Source organism: Budorcas taxicolor, chromosome X, assembly GCF_023091745.1.
Source record: "Budorcas taxicolor isolate Tak-1 chromosome X, Takin1.1, whole genome shotgun sequence".
Lineage (NCBI taxonomy): Eukaryota > Metazoa > Chordata > Mammalia > Artiodactyla > Bovidae > Budorcas > Budorcas taxicolor.
Genome location: NC_068935.1, coordinates 41,463,515 through 41,477,938, shown reverse-complemented (window position 1 = coordinate 41,477,938; position 14,424 = coordinate 41,463,515).

The window sequence follows — 14,424 nt, the reverse complement described above, 5'->3', positions numbered from 1 at the left end:
AGAGTAATGCAAATCTAGTACCTGGAGAACTGAGTGGAGACTCATGATCATGTGTTTTTTCCTTCAGCATTGAGACCTCACTTGACCAAAACCCTGGAAATGATACGTGACACTGGGCGAAGCAGATTGAATCATTAAAACCTTCTATCACTGAGGCCTCTCCTTCCTTCTTGCTTTCTCCTCCCAACTAATCAGATACATCTTTCTTTTTTAAAAAAGTTTTTTTATTTATTTGGGTGTGCCAGGTCTTGGTTGTGGCACATGGGATATTTAGTTGTGGCAAGCAAACTCTTAGTTGTGGCATGTGGGATCTAGTTCCCTGACCAGGAATTGAACCTGGGCCCCCTGCATTGAAAGTCTTAGCCACTGGACCACCAGAGAAGTCCCCACTTCCCCTATTGCCAAGTCAAACGCTTGAGTCTGTCTCTTGCACAATTATACTCCTCACCTCACCAATGAACTGCAGTTCGTTAATTTTTTCATTCCGTACATCTTCACTGGGCACCTGCTCCCATGTGGCAGGCGCTGGGCGAGGTGCTGAGGACAGGCCTGTGAAGCAGTCACGTGTCCTCCAAGACCCACTGCTGTCGTCAAGTTCTTCTGCTTCCTATCCTTCACTCCTGCCACTGCCTCTGCACACATGCCTGCTCCTCTATGGAAACGTCTTCTCTTCTCATTTCTGCCAATGTAAGCTTCTCATCACCTCTGAAAACTCTATTAAAATGCAGACTTCCCACATGTGCCCCACACGTTGAAATAGCAAGCGGGAGCCCAGGAAGGTCCGCTTTGCACAGAAGGCTGGAAGATCTGTAGTTAGACACCATCTGTCTAGAGCCTTTGTGTGTGAGCAAAAGAGAAAACTTCCAAAGACTTCACATGTGCTGATTGATTTCATAAAGGGTCATACTGTAGGGATGAGAAACCCAGTTGGCAGCTAGAACAATCCCTGAAGGTGAGAGACAGAAAATCAAGCAAAATTTTTGTTATCATGAATTTTGTGTGTGTGTCTTTGGTGAGGGGTGGGGGGAGGGGACTTCCTCGATGTATGCAGGTTACATTGATTAACCAAAACTTTATTTTATTTTTTATTTTTTTAATATAAATTTATTTATTTTAATTGGAGGTTAATTACTCTACAGTGTTGTATTGGTTTTGCCATACATCAACATGAATCTGCCACAGGTATACACGTGTTCCCCATCCTGAACCCCCCCTCCCTCCTCCTTCCCCGTACCATCCCTCTGGGTTGTCCCAGTGCACCAGCCCCAAGCATCCAGTATCATGCATCGAACCTGGACTGGCGACTTTGGTATGCCCTATTACTGGCATGAATTGCTTTGGAATAAGTGGGTAGGTCTTATCAATAGAATCACATTTAGACTCAGTGATACAAATGTAAATCTGAGATGAAAACCACAGCCTATGATATCCATTCAGCTAATTATGTACTGAGTAGCTACTATATGTCAGCCAAGCCTGTCTCTAACTTATTTGGGGCCCAGGCCAAATGTACAAAGGAAGTCCCACATACTATATGGCTAGAGACTTTCAAGTTAAGCTAACAATGTTTTATAAAATGTGGTCTGTCCTCCTACTTTGACAAATAAAGCAGATCATTGTAATGATCTGGAAGTTCAGGTTCAAATTTAAAATTCTTAGGGGACTTGCCTGGAGGTCCAGTGGTTAAGACTCTGCTTCCAACGCAGGAGGCACGGGTTTGATCCCTGGTTGGGGAACTAAGATACCATATGCTGAGGGCAGTACTGCCAATAAAATAAAATAAAATAAAATAAAATAAAATTCTTGGATTCTTCAGCATTTCATGCCAAACATGACACCACAGATGGATCAGTTGCAGGTCCCCGGTCCCCAGCTTGATCTTCTGATTCCCTTTCTTCCATCACATCTCTGTTTTGTAACTGTTATGAATTTTCTCATTCGTGTTTTTTGGTGATCATTTATATAATTCTTTAAAATGCTTTTAATTTTGAAATAAGTTCAGACTTAAATGCAAAAATCTTTCAAAGAGTTCCTGTATATTCTTCATTTGGGTTTCATTCTTTTAAAAATAGCTACATAGTATTCCACTATAAAGACTTTAAAAAGCATTTACCTCTAATTTCTCCATAACACTTAAAGCTTTTACATTTCTTTTCTGTTTGCTGTTATAGAAATTTAAGCAAAATATATACTTTGTCTGTGATTTATATTATTCTTTGAGTTAAAAAATACAGTCATATTTCAGATTTACATTTTATCAGTGCCTTTTCAATCTGTGGTCTATAATTTCCAATTGCCTGATTTTCAGAAACAGCTATCACTCCTTACATTTCTAATCAATTTTTCTTATTGAAATTCCTTTCATTCCTCCCAGATTCCTGAAGCCAGTCTGTTTTCTGCCCCTTTGCAATGTAGGAGAAAATATCTGACTTCTCTCAAGCCTGCTTCTGCTCAGCTGGGGCCCTTAGAGGCAGTCTAGATTCAGAGCTTCAAGAGCCTCTGTCCAACTGAGCTGACAGCAGGACTGAAAGTTTAGCTAAAACGACCTACAACTTGTGAATCGGTAACGGGCTGTGTTTATAAGCATCCATTGATGAGTGATCCACTGACACGCACATAAACACACACACACACACACTCAGGGAGACAGAACATGAGCTAATAAGGCCTCCAGGGCACATCTTTGCTTCAGGTACCTTTAATGCAAAAATGGATTAGCCACAGGTGCTTAATCAGAAGATGCAATGAATGGTAAGCCATTTAACTGAGGGGTTTCTGTCTGTGTTTTGAGCATGTACCACGCTTGCCTTTCCCATCCCAACTCTACATTGTGATACTCACTGTGCACCATGGACGTTTGCTCCATTCCCCAGAAGACCGTGGGGTTCACAGTTAATGCTTTGGCCCATTGACGCTGCTCATAGCTGCATGTCACCAGAACAGGGTTAACCCATAGGATACTTTCGTTTTCAGGACCACATAACTATCTCGCTGAAAATTTACTCGTTTCTGGCCTGTTTCTTTTGTTAACTGGCACCCAACACAACAGGTTCTGAAAACACAACTAGTCCCCACTACATACTTCTTCCTTCATGAAGGCAAAACATCTAGATGAACAAGAGGGCAAGGGGGACTGTCAGTCCTTTGGAAATCCCTTCCACTCCATCATTCTAAGATTCTTTCATGGTTTTCTAGTCCAACAGAATCTCCAGCTTTTTGTACATTTAGTCCATATGTTTCTGATGCATGTAGGTTTAAATTACTACAAGGTGGATTTAGAAAAGCAACTCATTGTCAAAGATCCCTCAGGATCCATCTTATTTAACTCCACACCAGATGTCTCATTTTCCCAGTAGGAAATAGACTTTGAACTTGGAAAGTTCACATTCTGTTTTCTACTCATCTCCACACTGTGAGAAAATTTTCAAATTGGTCAAGTGAGCCTCTTCTCTCCCAGAGCAATGGAGCACGGTTTGCATTGTGTGGGCTGTCAGTGGACTTGCGTTGTGTGTCAGGAAATCTGCTTGGCTTTGAATTCCCCTACATAGTCAGAATGACCTGTGGGAAGTCACACCTTTTGGGGACCTTTGTTTCCCCCATCAGGAGACAATCATGCCTTGACTACAATATTAGATGATAGAAAAGAGATGTGCAGAATGTTGAGTTGGCTGAGAGAAAGATAATTACATACTCCCCAAGTGGCCTGCCATCACAGTAATTCAACTTTTTAATTCCATGCAGTGAGTTAGGACCTATGAGATTGAGCCTTAAATTTGATTGTGTCCCATGTGTTCATATAGACTCCTATGGTATTAGAAGAATCCTTAGAGACACCATCTATCCCAACTGCTTATGTGGCCAATAAGATTTTTAGAAGCATCCTAACAAACTGACACAAGGCCTGCGCTTGAATGCTGTCTTCCCAGGAGGGGTAATACTGTCTGACCAGTCTGTTTCTTTGTTGAAACCACTTGGTCATTAGCAATATCTTTCTTAAATTAAACTGGAATTCATGTGTGTGTAATTTCTGCCCTTGCTCCTCACTGGTTGCCCTGGAGTCACAAAGATTAATCCTTTGCTTTCATCCACAAGATGGCTCTTCTGATAGTGAAGACAGCTTTCATCATGTCTCCCCTGCTCCAGAGAAAAGTTATTTTCCTTAGCATCCAATTCTACCCCCATCCCAGAAGATCTCACTAAGAGGATAAAGGTAAGATTTCAGGGATCCTGGGCTTCCCAGGTATCTCAGTTATAAAGAATCTGCCTGTAATGCAGGAGATACAGGAGACTGGGTTTTGATCCCTGGGTTGGGAAGATCCCTTGGAGTAGGAAATGGCAAACCACTCCAGTATTCTTGCCTGGAGAATCCCCATAGACAGAGGAGCCTGGCGGGCTACATTCCATGGGGTTGCAAAGAGTTGGACATGACTGAACGCCTGAGTACACACACCAGGGACCTTGACCATGTTCCCTGATTCTCCAAGGAGGAGCTCTGGGATCTCATCCAAACAAGCCCTCATGTCCATTTCTGAGCCAAGGGTATCAGAAGGTGAGATGCCCAACAGATCCTCCTTCAGCTCTCCCTCAAGTACCCTGAAGGGAGAGCCAGGAGGATATTGTGTTGACAACTTGCTGTCTGTTTTTATAAATAAAGCTTTCTTGGAACACAGCCACACCTTTTTTTTTTTTTTTTTCCACATATTGCCTGTTGGCACTTTGAGCTATGATGGCAGTTGAATGGTTAAGACAGAGACCCACTGGTCTTCAAAGCCTTGAATTTTTACTATCTGGCCCTTAACTGAAAAACTTTGCTGACCTCTGCTTTAGACCATAACTGACAATTCCACAAGTTATGTGAAAAATCTTGATCCTAAACATGTAATACAGTGACTTTGCTGAAATAAAGGCAAACAAAAAAATTTTATGGAATAAATACAAGTTAATTCTCCAATTATGTATGTCCTTAAGTTATTACTCATCCAAATATTGTTGACCCATCAAAAGAACATCCAGTTAGGCACAATCGTAATTAAATTCAGTCCTCTTTGATATTGTGCTGACTTTCAAAAATATAAAAGCCATCACTTGACACATTTTCATTGCTTTTGTTATAAATTATAGTGGTCAAAGTAAGAGATAGAACATATTTTAATAGTTTGCTGCCTTGACTTATAATTTTAAATTTTTAGACATATGATATGTGGGCCTTTGTATTCTTTGCTTGTATTCTTGGTCCCTCAAATGTCAGGGGAGCACATAGAGGCTTTGCAATTATATAAAAAATTAGGTGTCAGGAGCCATTTTTTTAGTATATTGGGGCCTTGTGTTCTGAGTAAAGGCTCTGAGAGGTTCTGCCCGCACCTTATGAGTACAGTCAAGCCTGCCCTCTGCAGCCACCCGAGGGCACTGAGAGAGAACCCAGTAGAGTATGTTTCCAGAGTTCATCCACACTTTACCATATATATCAGTACTTCATTCTTTTCTAAGGCAGAATAATATTCCATAGTGTGAATAGATCACATTTTTTTTATTTTTTCATCTGTTGATAGAGATGAGTTCCTTCTACACTTTGGCTTTTATGAATAATGCTTTGATGAACACAGGTGCACAAATAACTGGTCAAGGCTCTGCCTTCAATTCTCTTGGGTGTATGTATACCTCAGAGTGGAATTGCTGGCTCACATAGTAACACTACATTAAATCTTTTGCAAAACCACCATGCTCTTTCCCACAGAAGTTGTACCATTTCACATTCTCACCAAGGGTCAAGGAGATGGCTTTGACTAGTCCTGGAAGGAGAGCCGACACTACCAAAGTCACATGTGTCTAGAAAAGGTACTATTAGCTGGTACTGGTTTTACAGCCAGTTCTCCTTGTGTTCTGTCTTTATGCTCTTTATGAATCTTGCTGAAAATTAAATGCCCTTCCTCCTTTTATATTTTTATTTAAAATATTTATCTATTTGGCTGTACTAGGCAACCTCTTAGTTGTGCCATGTGGGATCTAGTTCCCTGACCAGAGATTGAACTTAGGCTCCCTGCCTTGGTAGCACGGAGTCTTAGCCCCTGGGCCACCAGGGAAGTCCCATGCCCCACTTTTTAAAAGCAAGTCTTAGCATGGCAGCCCCACCTTAGAAGTCTCATAACCCCTGTAAGACTTTAGGGCACCCCCGTGGCACCAAGAAAGGAGATCCACCTCTCCAACTTGCCCTACTTGGTACACTTGGACTCCAGGAAGGGGCAGGCCCTGGGATTGTTCAGCCTTTTGCCTGGCTTCCCTTTGGCCCTGGCACCGTCAGCACCTGAATGAGCCTCTCCCAGGGCCTGGAGCAAAGCCATCCCAGCCAAGTGTAGCCAGGTAGCCCCAGACAACACCTCTTTCTCCTTCTGGCCTCCTAATATGCTTTGCATTAAAACGCCCATTTTGGCTTTGCCTTTGAGTCAGTTCTCAGGGGAGTAATAAAAGATGAGCCCTTAACATGTGGCCCATGGAGACATAGTGGATTGAGAAATGACTACAATTCATTCAGTTCAAGCCCTTTGGGCATTTTCCCACACCCCAGCACTGCCTGCAGTGCTGGTGTCCCCGAAGGACACCTCGGAGGTTCGAGCTCCTCCATGATCTTGAGGTGCAATTCCAGCAGACAGCTTCCCCTCTCTGGGTCTCAGTTTCCCTATCTGCTAAACGAAGCGGGTATCTCCAAGGAGCACTTCCAACTCTAAATATCATTCAGTGTTTAATATTCAGACAGAGCCCGATTCCAACCAATACATTGGTCATCCACTCTGTGCAATAGAATGGTGGACAATACTTTGGAAGATACTTTCTTTCCTGGTATGACATACATGTCTTTCATAATGATACCAGTCTCACCTCTTCCAAAACAGAATTACACCTTTAAATATGTTGCAGGAGAAGGTTTTCTTTGCAGAATCTTAGTGTGGCTTTTTTCTGAGGCAGAACATTGTGTTGGGGTTGGTGGGGGGAGTGGGAAATGGGGGTGGGAAATGCTGGAGTGATTAACCAGATAATGAACCCCGTCTGCTTTTAATCAGCCCCTTCCTGTTCTCCCAGACCTCTAAACTTTTAATATTAATGGAAACAGATTTGAATTCTGGAAAGAGCTATTCTGGAAAATAATTGGATATTTACTAGGTGAAAAGTGAAATTGCACAGGCATTTCATAGGCTTTGGTATTTGACAGGTGCCATTTTTCTTTCCAATGTGTTGCATACCTCTGTTTTATAAACCAATATGGATAGTGGCATAAAAAGATTACAGGTTTACATGGTGGTAAGGCCTGGGAATATGTTCAAGGTGGGGAGTGGGTGGGCAGAGAGAGAGAACTTCAGTTGGGGACAAGGCTGAAACGCCTACATTAGTAGGGCAGAATTATTTGAAGGCGAAGAGTGATATGTCTTTAAAAGAACCAGAGACATGTTCAGCAATGGAGGTTGCACCAAGAGAAAGAGAGAGATTTTACTTATGGAACTTACTTATAGAAGCCTGACTCCTTCCAGGAAGGTAATGCCTCCCTTGGCTTCAAAAAGGACTTTGTAGGATTTCACTGGTGGTCCAGTAGTTAAGACTCTGCACTTCCACTGCAAGGGGCACAGGTTCCATCCTTGGTCGGGGGAACTAAGATCCCACCCCCTCAAAAAACAAAACAATACAAAACACAAAGGACTCTGTAGTTGGAGCGGGAAAGCACTGGAAGCGAGTGGGGAACGTTTCTTAAAACAAAGTGCAGGCCCATCCAGGGTCGCAGGCAAGCAGAACAAGGCAGATCTGCTGGGAAGGAAAGGAGGACTGCGCACGGGGGTGACTCAGTCCCCTTGGGGTCTTTCCCTTAAAGGCCTCTGACTTCAATTGTCACTGCTGTGAGTCATGGACCCCAGCCTTTCCCTCCTGCTTTGGCTCTCGTGTGGACACAAGGCCTACTGGGGTAATTCCTCTAGGTTGCTAAGAGTCGGACACGACTGAGCGACTTCACTTTCACTTTTCACTTTCATGCATTGGAGAAGGAAATGGCAACCCACTCCAGTGTTCTTGCCTGGAGAATCCCAGGGACGGGGAAGCCTGGTGGGCTGCCGTCTATGGGGTCGCACAGAGTCAGACACAACTGAAGCGACTTAGCAGTAGCAGCAGCAGCAGCAGCAGAGTTGAATCTGGTAGACACTTTTGAAAGTTATTTTTCTATAGGGAAAGGAGAGAACCAAAAGGAAACACTTTACAAAGAATACAAGCAGTCCTCAAAACAGGCTTGCCAGTAGATATTTTCCTGAGGCAGCCAGGTGGTGCTAGTGGTAAAAGAACCCGCCCGTCGATGCAGGAGACACAGAAGAGGCAGGTTTGATCCCTGGGTCGGGAAGATTCCCTGGAGGAGGAAATGGCAACCCACTCCAGTATTCACCATCGTTCACTCATAGTTCCAGATAGCTGGTTTATTTTGATGAGAGTCTTGATGTTCTGGGGCTTCATCAGTTCCATGTTGGTCTTCATAATGGCAATTGCCATCTTATTTCCACCTGGGAGGTGTGTACACCCAGTCATCTTTTCTGTTCTGGTCAAAAAGTGAACAGACTCATTTCCAAATCCTTTTTTTTGTTGTTGTTGTTGGTCTCCCTGAAGTCACTGGTTCTGGTCTACAAGCTGAAAGATGCTCCTTTGTTTAGCATTAATTGGTGAGATGAGGTGGGTCTTTTATCTGGGAGCACAATGTTGGTCACAGGGGAGGCTGGTGGGGAAGTCTGGACTGCTCAAGGCAAATGGAACAATGGAGCCTTACACCTAGTGACAAAGTAGCATATTTAGGTTTCAAAGAACAGGGAATGGCTTTGTAGGACTTTATACATGTCCTTTATGGAAGATACTCCAGGAACACCACGGAATTTTCTCAATCATATAAAAAACTTTCTTCTGTGAAGGAGTCTTGGATGGATGGCCATACGTACCATTCAGCCTTTCAGATTTGTTTAGGTGATTGCTTGAAGCAAAATATTAGAAGTTTTAGCTTCTGCAAGGTCATGAATAATAGAGTGCACTTTCAGCACATCATGAAAATGAGGCCTTTTAGACCAATTTTCTTGCAGATGAGGAAACTGAGGCCAGTATAGGGGAAAGAACCTGTCAAAGTCACTCCATAAGTCACTAACAGAGCCAGGACGAGCTGAGTGCCAGGGCAGTGCACTGCCAGGGAAAACTCTGGGGAACCAAATTAAGGCAATAGAATTAAGCTACCCGGCTCACACAGAGATCCAACCCAGGACCAAGGACAAATTAATATTGCCTTCTAATCCAAGGTTCTAAAGGAACCCAACTGGAACAGGAGCCTGAGCAAGAAAAGATCCTTTCATTCCCATCAGGATCAGTCCCATCACCTGGTTTCCCTGGTTGACGCTAAAAGCTAGTCCATGGTGGAAAATTCTTGTTACTTATTCTCCCAATTACTGCTTCCACTCTGCTAAACTTATACCAGACACTGTGTTTGTTCCATAAAATTCACAGAAGGTATGTCTGGAGTGAATTAGGTGGCAGAAGAAAAGGAGAGGGGAAGAGGGAGAGGATGGACTTTCTTGAATCCACGGGCCAGCTCAGCTCAGCCGTAAGCAATACGGCTTGTGGTTTGCTTGGGCTCTACATCCTGGGGACTTCTCATCTTCAACAGATTACCCAGAGAGACTTGCTGTTGATCAGACACCCTCCAAGGACTACCTCCCTTAGTCTGCAACTTTCTTGCTCTGCCAAAGCCCATTTGAAGTTACCACTGCCCATTTTATACAGTTAACCTGTGTGCTAAAGATTCTCTTTGTGGACCATCTATGGCAATTATTTTTATTACAGTGAAATGTGCATAACATAAAATTAACCATTTTAACATGAACAATTCAGTGGCAGTTAGTACCATCATGACGTTCTGTAACTACTATCTCTCAGTTCAGTTCAGCTCAGTCACTCAGTCATGTCCGACTCTGCGACCCCATGGACTGCAGCATGCCAGGCCTCCCTGTCCTTCAACAACTCCTGGAATTTGCTCAAACTCATGTCCATCAAGTCAGTGATGCCATCCAACTATCTCATCCTCTGTTGTCCCCTTCTCCTCCTGCCTTCAATCTTTCCCAGCATCAGGGTCTTTTCCAATGAATCAGTTCTTGGCATCAGGTGGCCAAAGTACTGGAGCTTTAGCATCAGCATCAGCTTTAACTACTACCTCTATCTAGTTACAAAACATTTTCATCACCCCAGAAGAAAATGCCATAACCATTAAGTAATAACTCCCCATTCCCTTCTTCCCTCAGCCCCTGGCAAATATGAATCTTCAATTCTGGCTCTATCGATTCACCTATCCCGGAGATTTCATATAAGTGGAATCACATAATATGTGACCTTTGGTGTATGACTTCTTTCATGTAGTATAACATCTTCAAGGTTCATCAAAGTTGTAGCATGCATCAGTCCTTCATTCCCTTTTATGGCTAAACAATATTTCACTGTTTGGATATATCACAATTTGTTTATCTAGTCATCCATTGATGAACCTTTGAGCTATTTCCACCTTTCGGTTATTGTAAATAGTGCAGTTTATGAATACATGTGTGTATATTTGTTTAAGTAGCTGTTTTCGATTTGGGGGGTATAAATCTATGAGTGGAATTGCTTGGTCATATGGTAATTCTACGTTTAAATTTTTGAGGTACTGTGTAGTAGAATTTTAATATCTTTCTGGCTTCTCCTGACCACTTTCTGGCCTCCACGGCCATATTCTCCCACTCCACAGCTGGTGGATGTCAGGGGATGTTCACTGGTTTTAAAATTAATATATTTAATAAAAAATTAGCCAAATATAATTTTCAAGTAAATTTTACTGCAAATTCGTGATGAGATGCTTTCAAAATCAAACAGGAAATGATTTTTGGATTATAGAACAGCATTATCAACAAAAACTTTTCTCACTGTCCAGGATGGTAGCCATTAGGCACATGTAAATTTAAAATTTAAATAGCCACATGTGCCTAGTGGCTACCACAGTTAGAGGCTGCATCCCTAATCTTCTATAGTAGAGCAAAAACTGAAACTTATCCCCAAGGAGTAGTTATTTTTCACATTAGTGAAGGGAGATGGCCTTGGATATGCTTTTTAAAAATATTTAGTTGTTTATTTGACTGTGCTGGGGCTTAGTCGTGGCACCAGGATCTTCAGCTGTGGCATGTGGGATCTAGCTCCTTGACCAGGAATCGACCCTGGGCCTCCTGCATTGGGAGCATGGATTTTAGCCACTGAACCACCAAGGAAGTCCCTAAATTTATTTTTGTTTATAGATATCAAGCATAAATACTCAATACTGGTAGTTAGTACAAAAATGGTATTTTTAAACAGTGCTGGTGGCAGTGTAAATTTCTTTCAACTAAAATTCATTTATTCATATATCCATTCATTTATTTATATTCGGTAAATGTTTTGGTTGGATGCTTCCATGTGTCAGGCACCATACTATGCACTGGAGGACACACAGATGACCCAAAACATTATCCCTCCTCGCAAAAGCTGGAAGTCAAGCAGCCAGGTAAACACAAAGTTACAATACAATGTGATGAAGGATTTTACATATATTTTTTCCACTTAATCCTTGCAATAGCCCTAATAGTGAGTTAGGTATGATTTCTCTATTTTACAGACAATGAAGCTGTGACTTCGAGAAGTTAATAAATTGAGAAATGTTGCACTGTGAACGCTGTAATTGAGGTATGTACAAGGTCAACTTCTTGTACAAATAAGGGAGTAATTCACTATGCTTGCAGTGGAAGAAGGGAAATTTTGAGCTGAATTTTGAAGGATGAGCAAGAGATATGCCCAACAACAATCCACTTGGTTCTATGTCTTTAAGTTTTTTTCCACATAATCTGACTCAGTAACTCCATTTAGGAGAACTTATCTCACAGAAATATCCAAAAGTAAGGGAAAAAAGCCTATATGAACAGGATGTACATGTCTCTATTATTTATAATAGTGAACAATTGGAAACCATCTACATGCTTAACAATGAGAGGGTAGTTAAATAGATTACAGTCTCTCTACTCTATGGAACATTGATGCTACCAATGAAAAAAATTTAAATGATAATTAGAAAGACTATGTAGCAATATCAAAATTACTTATGGCATGATGTCAAGAAATAAAAGCCAGATACCACATTGTGTATTCATTATGAATGCAATTATAGAGACCATGATTACATATGAACAGGGCTACGATGGGCGCACGCACACACACACACACACACACACACACACACACAGTTGCTTGCAGGCTGTGGGGATCAGGGTAAGTTTATTTTTCTTTATTTTTCAAAGTGTTATTTAATGTTATTTTATCTTTTACTATAAAATAAGGGGACATTTTAAAAGAGACATCAAGCCTGGTTTTAATGTGACTTTTACTTGTTCCAAATAGTCATTTTCACTGGAAAATTTGAGATTCCTTTTAAAATAGATCAAATATGGAAAATATTGTGTGGTCCCTCTGTCTTAGCCAACTCAGACTTTGTCTCCAGGCAAGGCAATGAAAAAATTAGTTGAGAATTGGTTTTTTTTTTTTTTTTGCACATGTTTTAGTGGTCTTGATTTTATCGTGATGCACAACAGAAATCACATTCCTGTCAAATATTTGCTGATGTTTATGAGGCCATAGATTTGGAATAAGAGAGCTAATGAGCGACAGTCATTCCATTTTCAAAATGCCTCTCTTCTGGGACTGAAGTTGGGTTCTAAGTGTATTTCTTTTTATTTTATCTGATGACATTAATATAAACCCAAGTCTCGATTTGGTAATGGGCTGCTGCTGACAGACAAATGTAGACGAGGGAAGGAAGTCTTTGTTGTTCTTAAGTTGTTGGGATGAGATAGCTGTACAAATATAACCTCGAGAATGCTGTCACCTTGGTGCGATGCAGGGTAAGCCCTGGAGGCACAATTTCCGTTTACTAGCGGGACTATCTCAAGTCTGAGATAAGCAGTACAGAGGTACTATTTTTATTCAGAGTTTATTTCTCATCCAACAAGTAAGGTCGACTATGAGACCCAGCATGACATAGTGGCCAAGGGTTACACAGGCCGAGACTTAAATCTTGGCCCCTCCATTGGTTGGCTGTGTAATCTATGTTTTGGTCTTCTCATCTATAAACAGAGAATAGTAATAGAGGCACTTTATCGAGTTGTTCTGAGGATTATCTGAGACAATACCTAGTGCTTAGCCTAGAATGACACATGCTGATAGCTTAATAAATGATAACTGCCATTATGAACATGCATATGATACTGTGCTAAGTAATAGGTTGTTTACTTGTCTTTTTCCTTTACTACATTATAAATTACTTGACGTTAGGGGCTCTGTGTGACTTGTTCACCATCATATCCCCTGTCCCTAGCACATGGTTTAGGACTCCACAGTTGCTTAAGAAGAGGTTATGAATGTTTCAGATTCTTTTGAGCTGGTTAGTCAGATGTGGCCGCAAGAGGAGACAGAGGAGAGACTTGGGGAAGCAAAGTTTATAATACTCACAGGTGCTAGACACAGGAGGCTCAGCGCGCCCCATACTGGGAAAGACACTAGAGTGGTCAGGAGGCAGGGTTGGAATTTCTGGAGTGGGGAAGGGATGCTGGTGGGGAGACTGGGGAAAGGTAAGGCTGGGCAGAGGACTTTCAGAGGGGCTGCTGAGCTAGTTTGAATACTTTGGTGGGCTTTGGGCTATAGAGGTGGTCTCTACCTGTCTGGCACCTGGCCCTGGGGTGATTAAGGCAGAGGAATATTGTCTCCTAGGATGTAAGGGCCAGACAGAGATACCACTTTGGATTGGTTAGTTTGAAGATCAAAGACATACTCCCATCTAGGTTTTTTCCATCTCTAAGAATGGCTACCCACAGAAAGGGCTGTCTCTCCCCAGCCAGAAAAGTTTTTTAAGATGTCAAAACATCTTCAGTTCAGTTTAGTTGCTCAGTTGTGTCCGACTCTTTGCGACCCCATGAATCGCAGCATGCCAGGCTTCCCTGTCCATCACCAACTCCCGGAGTTCACTCAAACTCACATCCATCGAGTTGGTGATGCCATCCAGCCATCTCATCCTCTGTCATCCCCTTCTCCTCCTGCCCCCAATCCCTCCCAGCATCAGAGTCTTTTCCAATGAGTCAACTCTTCGCATGAGGTGGCCTTAGCATACAAGAAATTGAAAATATTTACAATACAGTGGAATTAACTTAATGACTGCCTAGTGAATTTCAGAAATACCAGAAAGCATGAGATGTAGCCCATGCTCTTCAGGAGTTTACAGACATCGTGGGTGGGGGCAGAGGGTGCAGGGAGATGTGGACAGGCAGCTAGGGGGTTGAGGGAATAGGAACTCATCTTAAAACCAGAAAAACGCAGGGGGCA